Below are 15,607 nucleotides of genomic sequence, written 5' to 3'. Positions count from 1 at the left end.
GAGGCAGCTGAAGCCTCACGAGACGAACTACCCGACGCATGATTTGGAGTTGGGGTCGGTGGTTTTCGCCATCAAGATTTGGCGGCATTACCTCTACGGGGTTCGATGTACCATTTACACGGACCACAAGAGTTTGAGGTACCTCATGGATTAGCCGAATCTGAACATGAGGAAGCGTCGGTGGTTGGACGTGGTGAAGGATTATGATTGCGAGATCCTTTTCCACCCAGGGAAGGCCAATGTGGTGGCCGATGCGCTTAGCCGCAAGGCGGCGCCGATCAGGGATATTTGCATGAGGATGACTGTGGTGACTCCCCTGTTGGAGCAGATTTGGGAGGCTCAACAGGAGGCTATGAAGGAGGAACATCGGAAGAGTGAGCGAATAGTGGGTCAAGTCACCTCCTTCGATTATGATAGTCGGGGGTTATTGACACTACACCGCAGGGTGTGGGTGCCATATCTTGGAGGTGTGCGCCAGATCTTGATGGAGGAGGTGCACAAATCCCGACTCTCTATTCATCCAGGGGCGATGAAGATGTATAGGGATCTTCGTCTAGACTATTGGTGGCCCTGCATGAAGCGGGACGTGGCATGGTACGTCGAGAGGTGTTTGACCTGCAGGAAGGTCAAGGCCGAGCATCAGAGACCGCACGGCAAGATGCAGCCGTTGGATATCCCGTTATGGAAACTGGAGGATATTACGATGGATTTTATCACAAAGCTTCCCCGGACGGCGCGAGGAGTGGATTCGATTTGGGTCATCGTGGATCGATTGACCAAGAGTGCCCATTTTATTCCGATTTAGGAGAGTATCTCAGCCGAAAAGTTGGCCGATATCTACATCAGGGAGATAGCGTCACGGCACGGGGTGCCAGTGTCAGTGATATCGGATCGAGATGTGCGGTTCACTTCCAAGTTTTGGAAGAAGTTTCATGATGACTTGGGCACTCGTCTGCACTTTAGCACCGCCTTTCACCCGCATACGGATGGTCAGAGTGAGCGGACCATCCAGAATTTGGAGGATATGTTGCGGGCTTGCGTGCTAGACTTCGGTGGTAGCTGGGATACCTATCCTCCCTTGGCTGAGTTCTCGTACAACAACAGCTACCACGCGAGTATAGACCATCCTCCATTCGAGATGTTGTACGGTCGGAGGTGCAGGACCCCGATATGCTGGGGTGAAGTTGGCCAAAGGGTCATGGGGAGCACCGAAGTGGTGCTCAAGATGAACAAGAGAATCCAGCAGGTTCGGAGCAGGCTTCAGACTGCGCAGAGTCGGAAGAAAAGTTATGTCGACAAGCGTCGATCAGACTTGGAGTTCCAGGTCGGGAATATGGTTCTCCTGAAGGTGTCGCCTTGGAAAGGCGTCATTCAATTCAGGAAGCGGGGCAAGTTGGGCCCGAGATACATTGGTCCGTTCAGGGTTGTAGCCCGGGTGGGCAAGGTGGCATATAGGCTGGATCTGCCAGCCGAGCTCAGCCAGATCCACAACACCTTCCATGTCTCCCAGCTGCGGAAGTGTCTCGTGGATGATTCAACGGTGGTGCCATTAGAGGATATACAGGTTGATGACAGCCTAAATTACATTGAGCGCCCAGTCGCAATCCTCGACCGGAAGTCGAAGGATCTAAGGAACAAGAGGGTGGAGTTAGTAAAGGTGCAGTGGCAGCACCGAAAGGGGTCCGAGTGGACTTGGGAGCTGGTGGAAGAAATGATGGAGCATTACCCCGAGCTGTTTCAGGATCGAGCAGCAGACTTCGAGGACGAAGTCTAAAATAAGTGGGGGAGATTTGTAGCACCTGGTTTCTGGTACGTAAAATTTATCTTTGTATTTTCATTTTTAGCCTTGGACTCGGCGAGTTGTAGGTCCGACTCGCCGAGTAGAGACGGGATCCGGAGCGTGTTTAAGTTGGCGACTCGTTGAGTCCATATTCCGGACTCGGCGAGTCACCGCTGTCTGATGAAACCCTAATTCCAAGGGTTGCCCCCTATTTAAGCTAGCTTGTGCGGCCCAAGCTCGCCCCCTTTCACCCTCAGAGCGCCCTACATCAAACCCTAACTCGTTTCTTGTGAGATTGAAGTGATTAGAGTGATTCCTTGGAGTTTTTGGGAGAAGAAGGAGAGTGGAGCAAGAAGAGGAGAAGGAGGCCAGATATCTTGGTGCTATTTCAGAGTTCTCTGAGGTATATCTCTACTCCATTCTGTTTGTATGCTTAAAACCCCATTAGAGCACCTTTGAGCTCTTCTTGAACCTTTTTCCAAAATAGGTTGATTATCCACTAGATCTAGTCATGGTTGAGCTCCAGAAGCTCAAATCTATAACCTTTATGGGAGTAAATTGCTTGAATGTCCTAGATCTACCTTCTTAGCCCTTATTTCGCCCTTAATCCCCATTCTATGCATTTCTACACGTAAAGTTGGAAACTTTACGTGAAAATCCTGCCCTAAGAACCCAGATCTATGAATGGCATGAGCTGGATCCAAGCAGAATCGCGTGTGTAGTTTTTTCATGTGGCCGACTCGGCGAGTCGTTCATCTGACTCGGCGAGTCGAGTCGCGAGTCCCCGAGTTTTCCCCCTTTTCGCATTTGCGGGTTGGGAGTAACGAGTCATTAGGTGTGACTCAGTGGGTCGGAAGCTAGACTCACTCATGAAGTCACTCGGCGAGTCAATGCCATGACTCGGCGAGTTCAAGGCAACCTTCTTAGATCAAGAACAGACTCGACGAGTTGTTCATACAACTCGACGAGTCATAGCATAAAGTGTTCATTGGATGAAGATGAACTCGGCGAGTTGTTCATACAACTCGGCGAGTAGGATGAAGGACTATTGGTCTTGGGTATAGAAAGAAAACTCGTCGAGTCTACGTCTAACTCGACGAGTAGAGACAGATTTATGGTCAGACTAAGGGAAAGGAACTCGGCAAGTTGGCAAGCCAACTCGGCGAGTCTGGTCAACTGGCAGTTGACTGTGACTTGACTCTTGATTTGTAAGGGTAAATGGTCAATTTACCCTGAAGTCGGTTAGCAGTATTTGACTAAGGGCTTTGTGGGAATTATAGCCGAAGGATTTCCAGAGCGGCAGTAGCAGCAGACAGTCAGTTCCCACACAGATCGGCAGGGACTTTGAGGTGAGTTTCCTTCCAGTAGTAACGGGTCTAAGTCGCTAAGGCCGGCCCGTATAGACGAGATGTTAGTATTAGAGTGTGGGCCGAGCCCGTATCTCTTGGTTGAGTTGATTATGATATATGCCAGTATGATAGAGATGTCTATACTCGTTGTCTGTGTGATACTTGTATATTATGGGTTAGCGATTGAGTGTGGGCTAGGCCCGTATCTCTCTGAGAGTGGTGTGTGGGCGAGGCCCGTATCTCCCAGATAGTGGAGTGTGGGCGAGGCCCGTATCTCCTAGCTGTACGTTGTATGCTTGCATGGTATGAGGTATTATGGGGGAACTCACTAAGCTTCGTGCTTACAGTTTTCAGTTATGGTTTCAGGTACCTCTTCGTCGAAAGGGAAGGAGCTGGCGCGGTAGCGGTACATCACACACACACCTGCTTGTATTCCGCATTATGACATCTACCTGGGAGATTGTACTCTGACATTTTTATGATTATTACAATGTTTTCTGATATGCAACATCTTTTGTGAAATGAAATGGTTGTTGAATGATTTATTTCTAAATGTTTTGTTAAGTGCATGTTTTAAAAACGAAATTTTTGGCTCGTATTTTTGGGATGTTACACATTTCCTCAACCTAGTCTATAAAAATCCAATAAAATTAGGGTTTGAATGACAACCACAAATCAGCTACCTTTAATGTACCAACGAAATGTGTTTTATTCACAGTGATCGTCAAGAAGCAAATAAAATTAGGGTTTTTAACAGACGAAACAAAATACAAATACACCTTTATCGTCTTTACAGAAAGAAACAACACATCAAACCATAAAATACTAACTTATCAAAATCAAGAGAATCGGGACCTACCATACTATTTTGACAATTCCAGAATCACCTCCCAGGGTTTGTTATCTTCCAACAGGTTCGTTCTTTAGCTGGAACGACATAATCACAAACCTTTATCCCTTCTTACGACTGAACATGAGTGACTTGTAGCTGATTCCTTGACGTCGATGAGCTCGAAGACATTCTTCTTCAGGACGGAAATAGTCGGGGAGGGAGAAGTCTTTGACTTTTCAGAGAAGAGTAAGTAAAGATTTAAAGGAGGTCCGAATGAGGGTTTGAATTAATAAGCCTATATCGACAACTGGACTACTTCGACACATAAGCTTCCCACGTAATTTTATTGGACACATCAGCGTGCCGCATAAGCATTGTAACCGGGAAACCTTCTAAAACTTGATAAGATGGTGTAATTAAAAGGTCACTTACGAGTTTACTGGCCTAATGTACCTAAAAAAAAACTTTAAGGACCAAATAAGCCAATTGATGAAAGTTTTATGTGCTACAGTGACATTATCCCTTTTTTGTTAGGGGAGAACCCGTCTAGTTTGTGTGCAAATATTTGAGATTATTCACTAAATATTCATTCATAATATTTCATAAAGTAATAAAAAGTTAAACAATTAACACACGAACGAAGTAAAAAATATTTATAAATTAATAGATGAGTAACCACCAAACAATTTACGGATGAGGGATCAAATGTTTATAAACTTAGGTTAAATATACAAGTAAAAATAATTAACAGTTAATATGAAATGACAATTCGATGTTAGTAAAGCACATCATTAGCAGCACCATGTGAAGGCTAAGGCTATGCTTATCTAGGTGTAGAAAATTAAGAACAAGAAATAAAAAATAAAGTTTATAAAAGGACAATCTAATACTTTAGTGGCATACCTGCATTCTTAATGCTAGGGATATCGGAGATTGAGAGAGAAACTTACAACCATGCTATTGAGACTTGACTCTTGAGAGAATAAGCCGCAAAGCACAGGCGGACGATGGTCGACGATGACAGAATGGCGACCGACAAGGGTATGAGAGGATGAGATCTGAAAGATTTAGGGACTAGATCAAAGCACGTAGGGATCTTTGAGAGGTTGAGTGGTGGAGAAGATGCCAAAAGGGTGAATCTCAGACGGTGAAATCAAAGACGTAAATCACGACACCGACAATCAAACACGATTTGTGGCAATTTTCTAATGGGTTATGATTTTTTAAATAGATTTATGAAGTTGTACACTTTGTTATGATTTAATTTCTTTAATTATTTTAATGACTTTTAAGACTTTTCGGCTAGGATTTCAAATTTTTGTGATAGATTCAAGAGTATATAACAGATTGGGTTTGATTTTCTTTAACAGATTCTCCAAAATAAAAATAAAATTTATCAGTTTTCTATTATTATGGACTCATCTTCAAAAACTACCGGTTTCATCTTTTTTTTTTTTTCAGATGGAAGTGGGCATAAAAGGGTTTATATTGTATGGACTATAATGGACTTTAGACAAGTTGGGGGGAGGGGGGTGAACACCCTCATGCCCTGTGAATCACATGTAATTCATATGTGAATTACATGTGAATCGCATCTAATTCATATATAAATTACATGTGATTCATATTTGAATAACATGTGCTTTACATGTGAATCACATGTAATTCATATGTGAATAACACGTGAATCACATCTAATTCATATATGATTTACATGTGATTCATATGTGAATAACATGTGATTTACATGTGAATCGCACATAATTAATATGTGAATAACATGTGAATCACATTTAATTCATATGTGAATAACATGTGATTTACTTAATAAGGTTTGAAAAAAAAAATCAAAAAGAGAAGAAAAAAAAGTTACACAAGGGATTTTCTAGAAGGTTGTCATTCCAAAAGGTTACAAGAACCTCAAATAAGGATAGAGATAGCAAGAGAAACTTTTTGAGACCAAAATTACATTTTTGGTCCCTAGTATATCCGATTTTTGCAATTTTGGTCCCAAAAAGTGGTATTGCACTTTTCACCCTTATTTGATGTTCTTGTAACATTTTAGTACACGTTTCAAGTAAAATGACTATTTTTGGGCTTTAGTACATCTGATTTTCACAATTTTGGTTCCGAAAATATAGTTATTTTGCCTGACACATGGACCAAAAACGTTAAATAAGAACCAAAATTGCAAGAGTAAAGTTTTTGGGAACAAAATTGAAAAAAACAGCAGCACTCAGGGACCAAAATTGTAATTTACTTTAAAAAGCTAATTTGAATCTCACTCTCACCACTTCAAATGTGTCAAGCAATCTACCAAGCTGGTGGGCATGCTGCTCCTCATCATTCACACCATCCAACATTATGTACTCAATGAAAATCTTTTGCTGACTGTAAAGTAAATACCAGAAGGGTATTTTAGTAATTTTACACTTTGAGGAAATTAAAAAAAGAAGAAAAAAAAGAGCTACCATTTCTTTTGATATTCTGCTAAAGCATTCATAAGTTTTTCTAAAGGAAAAGTGCGAGCTGCAGGCATTATTTGACACCTAATATCTTGAACTGGTGCATGAAGAGACACTGCTAGGTTTATATTTTGTAAGTCACCATGAAGCTTTTTTATTGCATGAATTATTCCCACCTACAAGAAATTATGAGAATGATAGATATGAATCCATAAATGTTCTTAAAAAGACTAATATTGTGTAACATCACGGAATATCAAGAGTAGAGTTGAAGGGCTAAAAGTGTATTTGGGAAAGGGCAACTCGGCGAGTTGGGTCGCGACTTTGGTCGCGTGTTAAGTGGCCAACTCGGTGAGTCGGCGGCTGGACTCGGCGAGTTGGTGCTGAGTGGAGAAAACCCTAATTTCGGAGGATGAGCCCTATATAAAGGACATTATACCCTCTCCCCAGCCTCTCTACCCTCCCTTGAAGTCCAGAAAACCCTAGAAACGCGATTGTGAAGGATTTGAGTGCATTTGAGCCTTGGAGAAGAGATTTTGGAGGAGATCTTGGAGAGTTAGGAGGCTTGGAGCAAGGGGCTTTGCTAAGATTCAGATTTCTTGGCTGTTGGGGCTTCCTTTTGAGGTATTATCTAGTTCTTGGACTGCTATTCATCTAGATTCATCATTTTTGGGATGTGTGGGAGGTTTTGCTTGTGGTATCTTGAGTTTGAAGGATAGATCTGAGGTTGCTACCTCAGATCTGGAATGGAGAAGGTCTAGAGTGCATTAAAGTCCTTGTCCTTGAGTGTTTGGTGAAGCCATCTTGTCCCAAACCCTAGCCCTAGAGTGTAAAATGCCTAGATCTCTTTGGATTCACGTAAAGTTTGCCACTTTACGTGATGGATGGGTTGTAGAAGGGTAGATCTACGTTTTGGATCAATTCCATGGCCTGGAAGGCTTCTGTATGGGATGAGATCTAGAGGCACTCGGAGAGTCACAAAGGTGTACTCGGCGAGTTGCTTGAAGATGGACTGGAACTCGGCGAGTAGGTTGAAGATAGCCTTGGACTCGGTGAGTCTGTTCTTGGACTCAGCGAGTCTGGTCGTGAGGTCCTAATCTTTCTTCAGGATGAGCTGTGTATCAGTGAGTCAAGGGATGACTCGGTGAGTCGAGTGAGGAAGGACTCAGAGTTGTTGGACTCGGCGAGTCTCGGGGTGACTCGGCGAGTTGAGTCGCGGATTGGGGGAAATTCTGAGCATGGGGACTCGACGAGTCATCGGGTTGACTCGGCAAGTAGAGTCAGTCAGGGGTTGACTTTGACTTATCTTTGACCAAGGGTGGTCCGGTTGTCTTCCAGGGGCATTTTGGTAATTGTTGGATATTGTTTTGAGTTCAGTGTTTTGGTGGTTGGCCAGTGGTGGAGATCATATCAGTGGTCGGAGCAGCTCAGGTTTATCTGTTCAGTCAGCAGTTGCGAGGTGAGTTATCCTCACTATATCAACAGGGTCTACGACACCAAGGCCGACCCTTTATCGGATTGTGATCCGGGTATCGTTGTTATGTTATTGCTTTGCTATGTTGAATCCTGGTAGTTAGGATGGTATATGTTAGAGACCTGGTTAAGGATGGAATCATGGTTAGGATGATGCTATGCTAGTGACCGGTTAGGTCGGTATCCTGGTTAGGATGATGTTATGCTATGTGATCGGTTGGATTGGATGTTATATGTTATATGATTGAATGTTTATGTGCACATGGTTGTTGGACTGGGGTTGGGTTGAGGCGGGACCTGCTTTGTGCTGTAGGCCAACATACCCAGGGCGGACCGGTTATCCCGAAGGCCCAGCGAGCGGTCCGGATAGGCTGTAGGCCCCATGAGGGCGGACCAGACGTGCCGAGGCTCGGAGAGTGGACCAGGCCGACTGAAGGCCCAGTGCGGGCGGACCGGTCATACTGTAGACTCAGAGAGTGGACCAGGTGGATTGAAGGCCCAGTGCGGGCGGACCAATCACACTGTAGACTCGATGTATGTGGCTAGACTCGGAGGGTGGACTAGGTGGACTTTTGGCCGGTGCGGCGGACCAGTCACACACTAGACCCGGAATGCATGGCTGTTCTGTGTTCTGTTATGATATGGCATGTTTTGCGTGTATGGTATATGTGGTTGGTATTTTGGGGATATCTCACTAAGCTTTCGGGCTTACAGTTGTGGTTTAATGTTTTTCAGGTTCTTCAGGAGACCGTGGCAAGGCAAAGGCGTGATCGTACCGCTCCTCATGTTTATGCTTTGTGATGTGATTCTGGGATACTCTAAATTAATTGTATTGAAAACCTTTTTGTAATAATTTAATGAAATCGGGTTGTTTTTGAAAAGTTTAAATTGGTTGGAATTTTTCGGACGTTACATATTGAGGATGTAAAATGGAGCAAACTGTTACAACCCGATATTTCGAATCAATGTAATGACCTAAAAAGTAAAAAATTGTAATCTCTTTTGATATAATGAAATTATCGTCAAAAAAAATAATATGTTCAAAAGACTCTACTGGATTTCATAAATGATAGATAGCGTAATAAGGTTTCCAAAAATATAAAGAACACCGGAATCCGAGTTATAACGAAAAAGTTATGACCAACCTAAGATTTCACAGCAAAATCGTCAATACGATTAAACGTAAAAGGAGAAATTTCAATAAAAAACTTATTAGCCTTAGGTATCTAAATAAAAGTCGTAGATATCATTAAACCATGAACATACATAAAAAGAACGCCCAAATCTGACTTCGTATGTGGAAGTTATGATTTTTCGAAGTTTCGGGATAGCGGTAGACAACTAAAAACTCGAAATAGAGATCGAGCGATTTTTAGCCGAAATAACCTAAATGAGAATCGAAGATCTCAACAATAGTAGTGCAACGGTAAAAAGTCTGACGAAAACGGACATCGGATGAAGAAGTTACGGATTTTAAACGAACTTTTCGTGTCCTGGTCTGTTAAAAATATATTATTAAAAATAAATTCAAAACTAGCCGACGGAGTCTAAATGAAAGTTTTAGAGTATAGTCTCACCTAGGCGTGAATATAAAAAATGCCAAAATCGGAGATCGTACGCAAAAGTTACGGAATTTAGAAGTTGGGAAAATCCATTTACACCCCGCGTAAAGGATTACGCCCCGCATAAAGGATTACGCCCAGCGTACCAGAGGATAGGAGCCTCGTCCCATCGGCCACAGGCTCTCCCATCGTACCTCCCATCCGAAGTGCGTCATGCATGACGTCCGGTACGCCTAGCGTAACCCAGAGGTACGCCCCGCGTACGCGAGGGTTCCAACCCCTATAAAAGGGATGCGGGGATTCCGGGCATAATTGCTCAATTTCTCTCCTTCTCTTGTGTTTTTACACCGTTTTGCGTGCAAGGAATATTCGGAAGTCCTAGTTTTCATACCTAAGTTCCGAATGAAGTTTTACGCTCCTGAGATTCCCTAGAATCCCGAGAAATCCGCTTTCTCCTGTCGAAGTTCTGCTCGGTTTTCGTCTCGCCTTCTTCACTACTACCAAGTGAGTTCATACCCCTATAACTACGTTTTCAAATGTTTTATAAATGCTTTTATACACTTTTAAGGGGGTGGAATACAAGTACACACAAGGTTATCCTCGTGTGAAAAACATCGATCTTTTGCTATACTTTTTGTTATACAATAAATCATATGTGATTTATAACTATCATGTGAAAACGTTCTCATACAACATATCACGATAACACTTTGTCCCTTTTCAAATGAAACATGTTGTTATATAAATATATAAAACACCTTATTTATATTTTGAGTATAAATGTTCAATAATGTTATTACAAATGTTATACTTTACATACAAAGCCGACACTACACTAGGGTTTATCATACAAACAAATCACACATTTGGAAAAACTATAATAGGTATAGTTTACTAGATATTCATGAGATTTTACATACTATAAGCACTATATCAAGGAAATACTTTCATATACAAGAGCAAATGGACTTTTCATACGTAAATCTTTTGATACTAAGTTTTGTGAGACATTCAACTTCATGTACATTCAAGTATGCAGTTAAAGTCATGTATTATATACTATAATCTCTTGTAGGGAGAGCGTGATACTTGTGTATAGATCTATACAAGATTGACAACCCCACACCTAAACGGTTAGCTACAGTTAGACCGGTAGGTCTGGGGTGACAAACGTCATAACATTCCAACGCCTGAAGAACGTTGTTACAGGCAGTCTGAGTCAATAGCATAGTTATAAAAATCACATGGAGTATTAAAAACACATTGATTTACGGGGTTATCGAATGCCTTAGCGATTTTATACGTACATAAATCTACTATTCTAGGCATGAAAAACACTATTGCATTATAGTTTTGGAACTTTTAAACTACCACACAATTATGAAAAAGTATTGGATTTCTAGAAGTAAACATTCAAAACAGTCGGGTCTTGGTAGAAGACTACTTTTATACTAGTATGAAATATGAGATTTTCTAGGAGTTTTGAAACATCTACAAACAATTTCATTCAAATTTATACAAACATTGACATTAAATACTTATGAATTCACTAGCTTAAATGCTGATCTACTCTTTCAAATCTACTTATATTAATCAGGGATTCAGTAATACAGGTAAACTTCAGCTTTTGTAGATGTGACGCTAAGGTGTCGGTTTAAAATTCATTTTGTCATCATATTGTAATTTGTTTTGAAACAAGTATCTTTCAACAATGTAACTCTTAAATTATATATATGATGGTTGATTTTACTTTCTTTACTATGTATTCAACTGTTATGATACTACATGAAGTCATCCGCCCTCGAACGATTCTGCCGTTCTGGTTTGGGGGTATGACACAAACAAAACAAACCGTTGAGACAATAATTTTCTTGGGTGAAAGCTGAAAAGGGAATGTTGTCATTACTCGAATAGCTTCAACTAAAGCGTTGTAGTTATTTAATGGCTCTCCTATTCCCTGAGTACAAGATGATGGTATCAGTTGTAGTGACATAAATTTCAAGGAAAACAAGTTTTTTTGAGGTATTTACCATGAAAACAACATTGCGAATGGGTGATAATCGAGAAGCATGTACTAATTGTTCTACAATCTCTCCTGTTGAGAGGTTGCTCTTGAATCCCATACTTCCAGTTGCACAGAATGCGCAACCCATTTTGCATCCAACATGTTAAAGAGAATGATTCACATATATGTGTTGTGATATAGAGCAAAATGTCGATTGAATCTATCAACTGAAGAACTCCAATCAAGAAAGAATTTCGGTTTGGAAGGAATGGATAGGGTAATGGTTTACCTGTGAGGATATGCATAAGGTAGATCTTGGACCACCAGGACGAGGTTTGCCTCCATATTTCCCCAAACAAGTATCGTATCTTATAATCACAGCTTCAACAAGATGCTCCATTCTAGAAAGAACAAAAATCGGAAAGAAAATGGAGTGAAACCAACGAAACGAGATTATTTATCTCATATTTACACAGTTTAAGATGTACAGATGCAGAATGAGGGAACATACCTGCAACTTAATGAGGAGCTTCGTGGTGACTTGATTAATGGAGTCGAGAACGGAGTCGACGATAGAAGTGCAAGGTTTGAACTTGGAAGAAAGTAACGATTCATACAACAATTAAGCATGAATTGTTGATGATCAACGACAATTAAGCCTAGATCATTGGAGGATTTTGGATTCCATGTCGATTGATGATAATGACTACGAAATATGGATCGATTGGTTGTTTCTCTTTGAGGCGATCAATTCAACTCCGACTGAGAGGTCGTCTGCGATTGTAGATCATTCGCATGCCAATCGTTGAATGTAGATCGGCCACAGGAGAGGTAGTCTACGATTGCAGATCATTTGTCGAAGTGATGCTGGACGATTGAGACGACATGAAGGGAATATAATTGATCTATCGATCCAAATCACACTGTCGGTCTATTGCTTCTTCGATTCATCATCAACGAGCTGGACATTAGGGAGTGTTCATGGCCAGAGGTGGGTGAAGGTATGAGAGAGGCAAGATGATGAGATAGAGAGAGAACGGGGGAAGGGGAAGGGCTTGACATTAGGCTATCTCTAAAATGCCCCCAATTCATGTGGAATAAGATGCCCCCGCTTCTTTTTTACCTAGTTATTTACAAAAATGTCATAAATCATCATAACCTTCAATTATTTTGACCTAACGGCCTTCGTTTGGTTCTCAAGTTCTCGGAAAACTTTGAGTTTTCAAATGATCATTCCTCTCTCTCTCTCTCTCTCTCTATATATATATATATATATATATATATATATATATATATATATATATATATATATATATAAGTTTTGAATGTGTCTAATATGTTTGTTTAGCTTTTATTTTTACATTTGTATATGAAATAATGCTCTTATTCGGTCACATACACGACATTTGAAAAAAAAAGACAAACTTTCCCTTTTTGCCCTAACATTGCTCGTCTTTCGTCTTGCATCCATCGAACGCCATCTCTGTGAGACACATTCTTACCTCCATCAATGGTGTCGCCCTCCTCCGTTGTCGGTGCCTCCTCACCTACGTAAAATGTTTTTATTAATCGGTTTTTTTGGAATTGAAATTAGACTTCTAAAATTAGTTTTTTGGAATCGGACATTTGATGTTCCTTTCGAATTTAAATTGGACTTTATGATTTTCTTTCGTCTGAAATCGGATATTTGACATTGTAGATCGTTAAGAAATGGATTTCATGATGTCGGTTTATAAAAAGGAGAAGAAAACATATTTTATTTTAAGATATATTTGTTTTCATTAGGCGTAATAAGGAAAATGTAAATTTCATGATGCGTGCTTGTGATGGTTGTTCATGCAATGCAAAATCTCTAATCTGCTTAATCTTAAATCTTTTTTTTTTTATTGTTAGCATAATTTTCATTAGCATTCTTGTTTCACTTTGCCGTAACGATTTGTAAATAATATACCATCGGAAAATCATAAGAGAAATGAAGTGGTCAATGGAACTCTAAATCCACATCATTTTGAAGCAACTCAGAAGTACACAATTTGGTTAAAACAACGTAATTTAAATGTTAATTCATTTAATTTGTAAATATGATTTAATGTAATATGATGAATTCTTGCAATTTAGCCAAAACAGTGTTTATATATCAGTAGATTTTGTATATGTCAATTTTATAATGTGTTTGCATATGTTAATTTTATAATGTGTTTGGATGAAGGGTAACTTTTATTATTAACACATCCATTTAGATGTCTAACCAAACAACATGTGTTTCGTTTAGATGTGGATGTTTCACACCATCTCTACTTACAACCCCTAAATAAATAACATGTTTTTATTTTATTTTATTTATTTATTATCGAATGTACTCTGTGAATCTAAATAAATGACTATTGTACTTTACCTTCATGTTTAAATTAAACATTATAAATTAAAGTTGTATATTTTTACATTAACAATTTTAAAAAAAAAAAAACATGATCGGTAACTTAAATTGCACATAATTTTAAAATAAGTTCAAATAATAAAATTATATCCAAACAACTAAATTCCGAAACATAATGGAAAAACATATATAACGAGCCTTGGAATTTGGATGATATTTACAATATGTGGCTGTCAGGTTAGATATAGAACCATTAAAAATTATATAGTTTTAACAAAATTCAATCAAATCTGTCTACCATTTTTCTTGCATCCTCTATTAGAGCTTATGTTAGGCTTTGTATATATTTTTATGGAATTTTATAAGTTTAATTGTGCACCACAAACCATGTAAATAATATTTTACCAACTACTTGTAGGTCTCCAAATTGAAATTCGTACAGAAAACTATATTGAAAGATTGAAATTGTTCATTAAAAAACCCACTAAATATCTTTCCATAAATCATGATAGAAAAACCATATAAGTATACATAAGATAGGTATTGAATGAAGTTATGAAACTTACTAAAGGTTTAATAAAAAACACATTCGAAATAGATAGATATTGTGGATGAATCACGAAATCAAATATAATATAAGTTCAAAAGCAATAGGAAGAAACTAACAAAGAAAGAAAAATGTGTTGTTTAATCAAAATAAAGTCAATTTTGATGGTTCTATACCTAACATTACATACATGACAGCCACATATTCACTTTTTTCATATATATATATATATATATATATATATATATATATATATATATATATATATATATATATATATAGAGAGAGAGAGAGAGAGAGAGCGAGAGAGAGATGATGATTATATGTAGAGGTGTCAAAAATTGGCACGACACGAAATAAATGGGTTTGGGTAAGATATTTCAACCCATTTAAATAAACGGGTTGACACGACACGACACGAAAATTAAATGGGTAAGGTTAGGGTTGAGAAATTCAACTCGAATACGACTCGAAAATGATCTGTTTATTTAAATGCAAGTTTTTTGAATTATTTAAATAAAGTAGAAAGATACAAAACCAAAACCACACGTAAAAGAAAACCTTCAAATTGAATTGTTTTGTGATGTTGAAATGACTTAGCCGTCTAGATCAAGACTTCATTTCAGTTTTTCCATTTTCTCCCAAACTAGCCAGTCTCTTTTACCACTCTCACATCCTCATGACTTTGTCATCCGCCTCCCCAACTCTCACTCTTTTAATTTTGTCATCTGAACTTGCTATGACTTCATCTATTCAGCTTCTAAACTATTAGTTTTTCCTTTCCGCCCATCCAACTCTTACTTTTTCAACATGTTCAATCTTTTAACGTCACATGACATGACACATTTTAAGGTATAACCCTAACCCGAAACCCGACACGAACTCGACACGAAAATAAACGGGTTGACACGACACGTTAATTAAATGGGTCGGGTTAGGGTCAAACACTTTCAACCCATTTAGTGATTCGATACGACACGAACCCGACACGACACGACACGATTGCCACCTCTAATTGTATGGAAAACAAAAAAATCCTAGGTATTTTTTTATGTATTTTTATGATTTTTAGGGTTTTTTTTGTCTTCCTTAATATTATGTCATGATTTTATATTTACTTTTCCAAAATTGCCTTTATTTTTCCTAAAAAATATTACATTTACATTAGAAATATTTTCTTATGAGTAATAAAGTATATTTTTGTGCTTTTATATATA

At 39.2% G+C, this 15,607-nt stretch overlaps 1 pseudogene; it reads right to left on the bottom strand.

Annotated features, from left to right (window-relative positions):
- Window positions 1-6,222: 6,222 nt before the first annotated feature.
- Window positions 6,223-12,082, bottom strand: LOC145059189 (uncharacterized; annotated as a pseudogene).
- Between the last annotated feature and the right edge of the window lie 3,525 nt (window positions 12,083-15,607).

This window comes from Lactuca serriola, chromosome 1 (assembly GCF_051521515.1).
Source record: "Lactuca serriola cultivar US96UC23 chromosome 1, Lser_US96UC23_V15, whole genome shotgun sequence".
In the NCBI taxonomy this organism is placed as follows: domain Eukaryota; kingdom Viridiplantae; phylum Streptophyta; class Magnoliopsida; order Asterales; family Asteraceae; genus Lactuca; species Lactuca serriola.
This window is presented reverse-complemented; position numbering and strand designations above follow the sequence as displayed.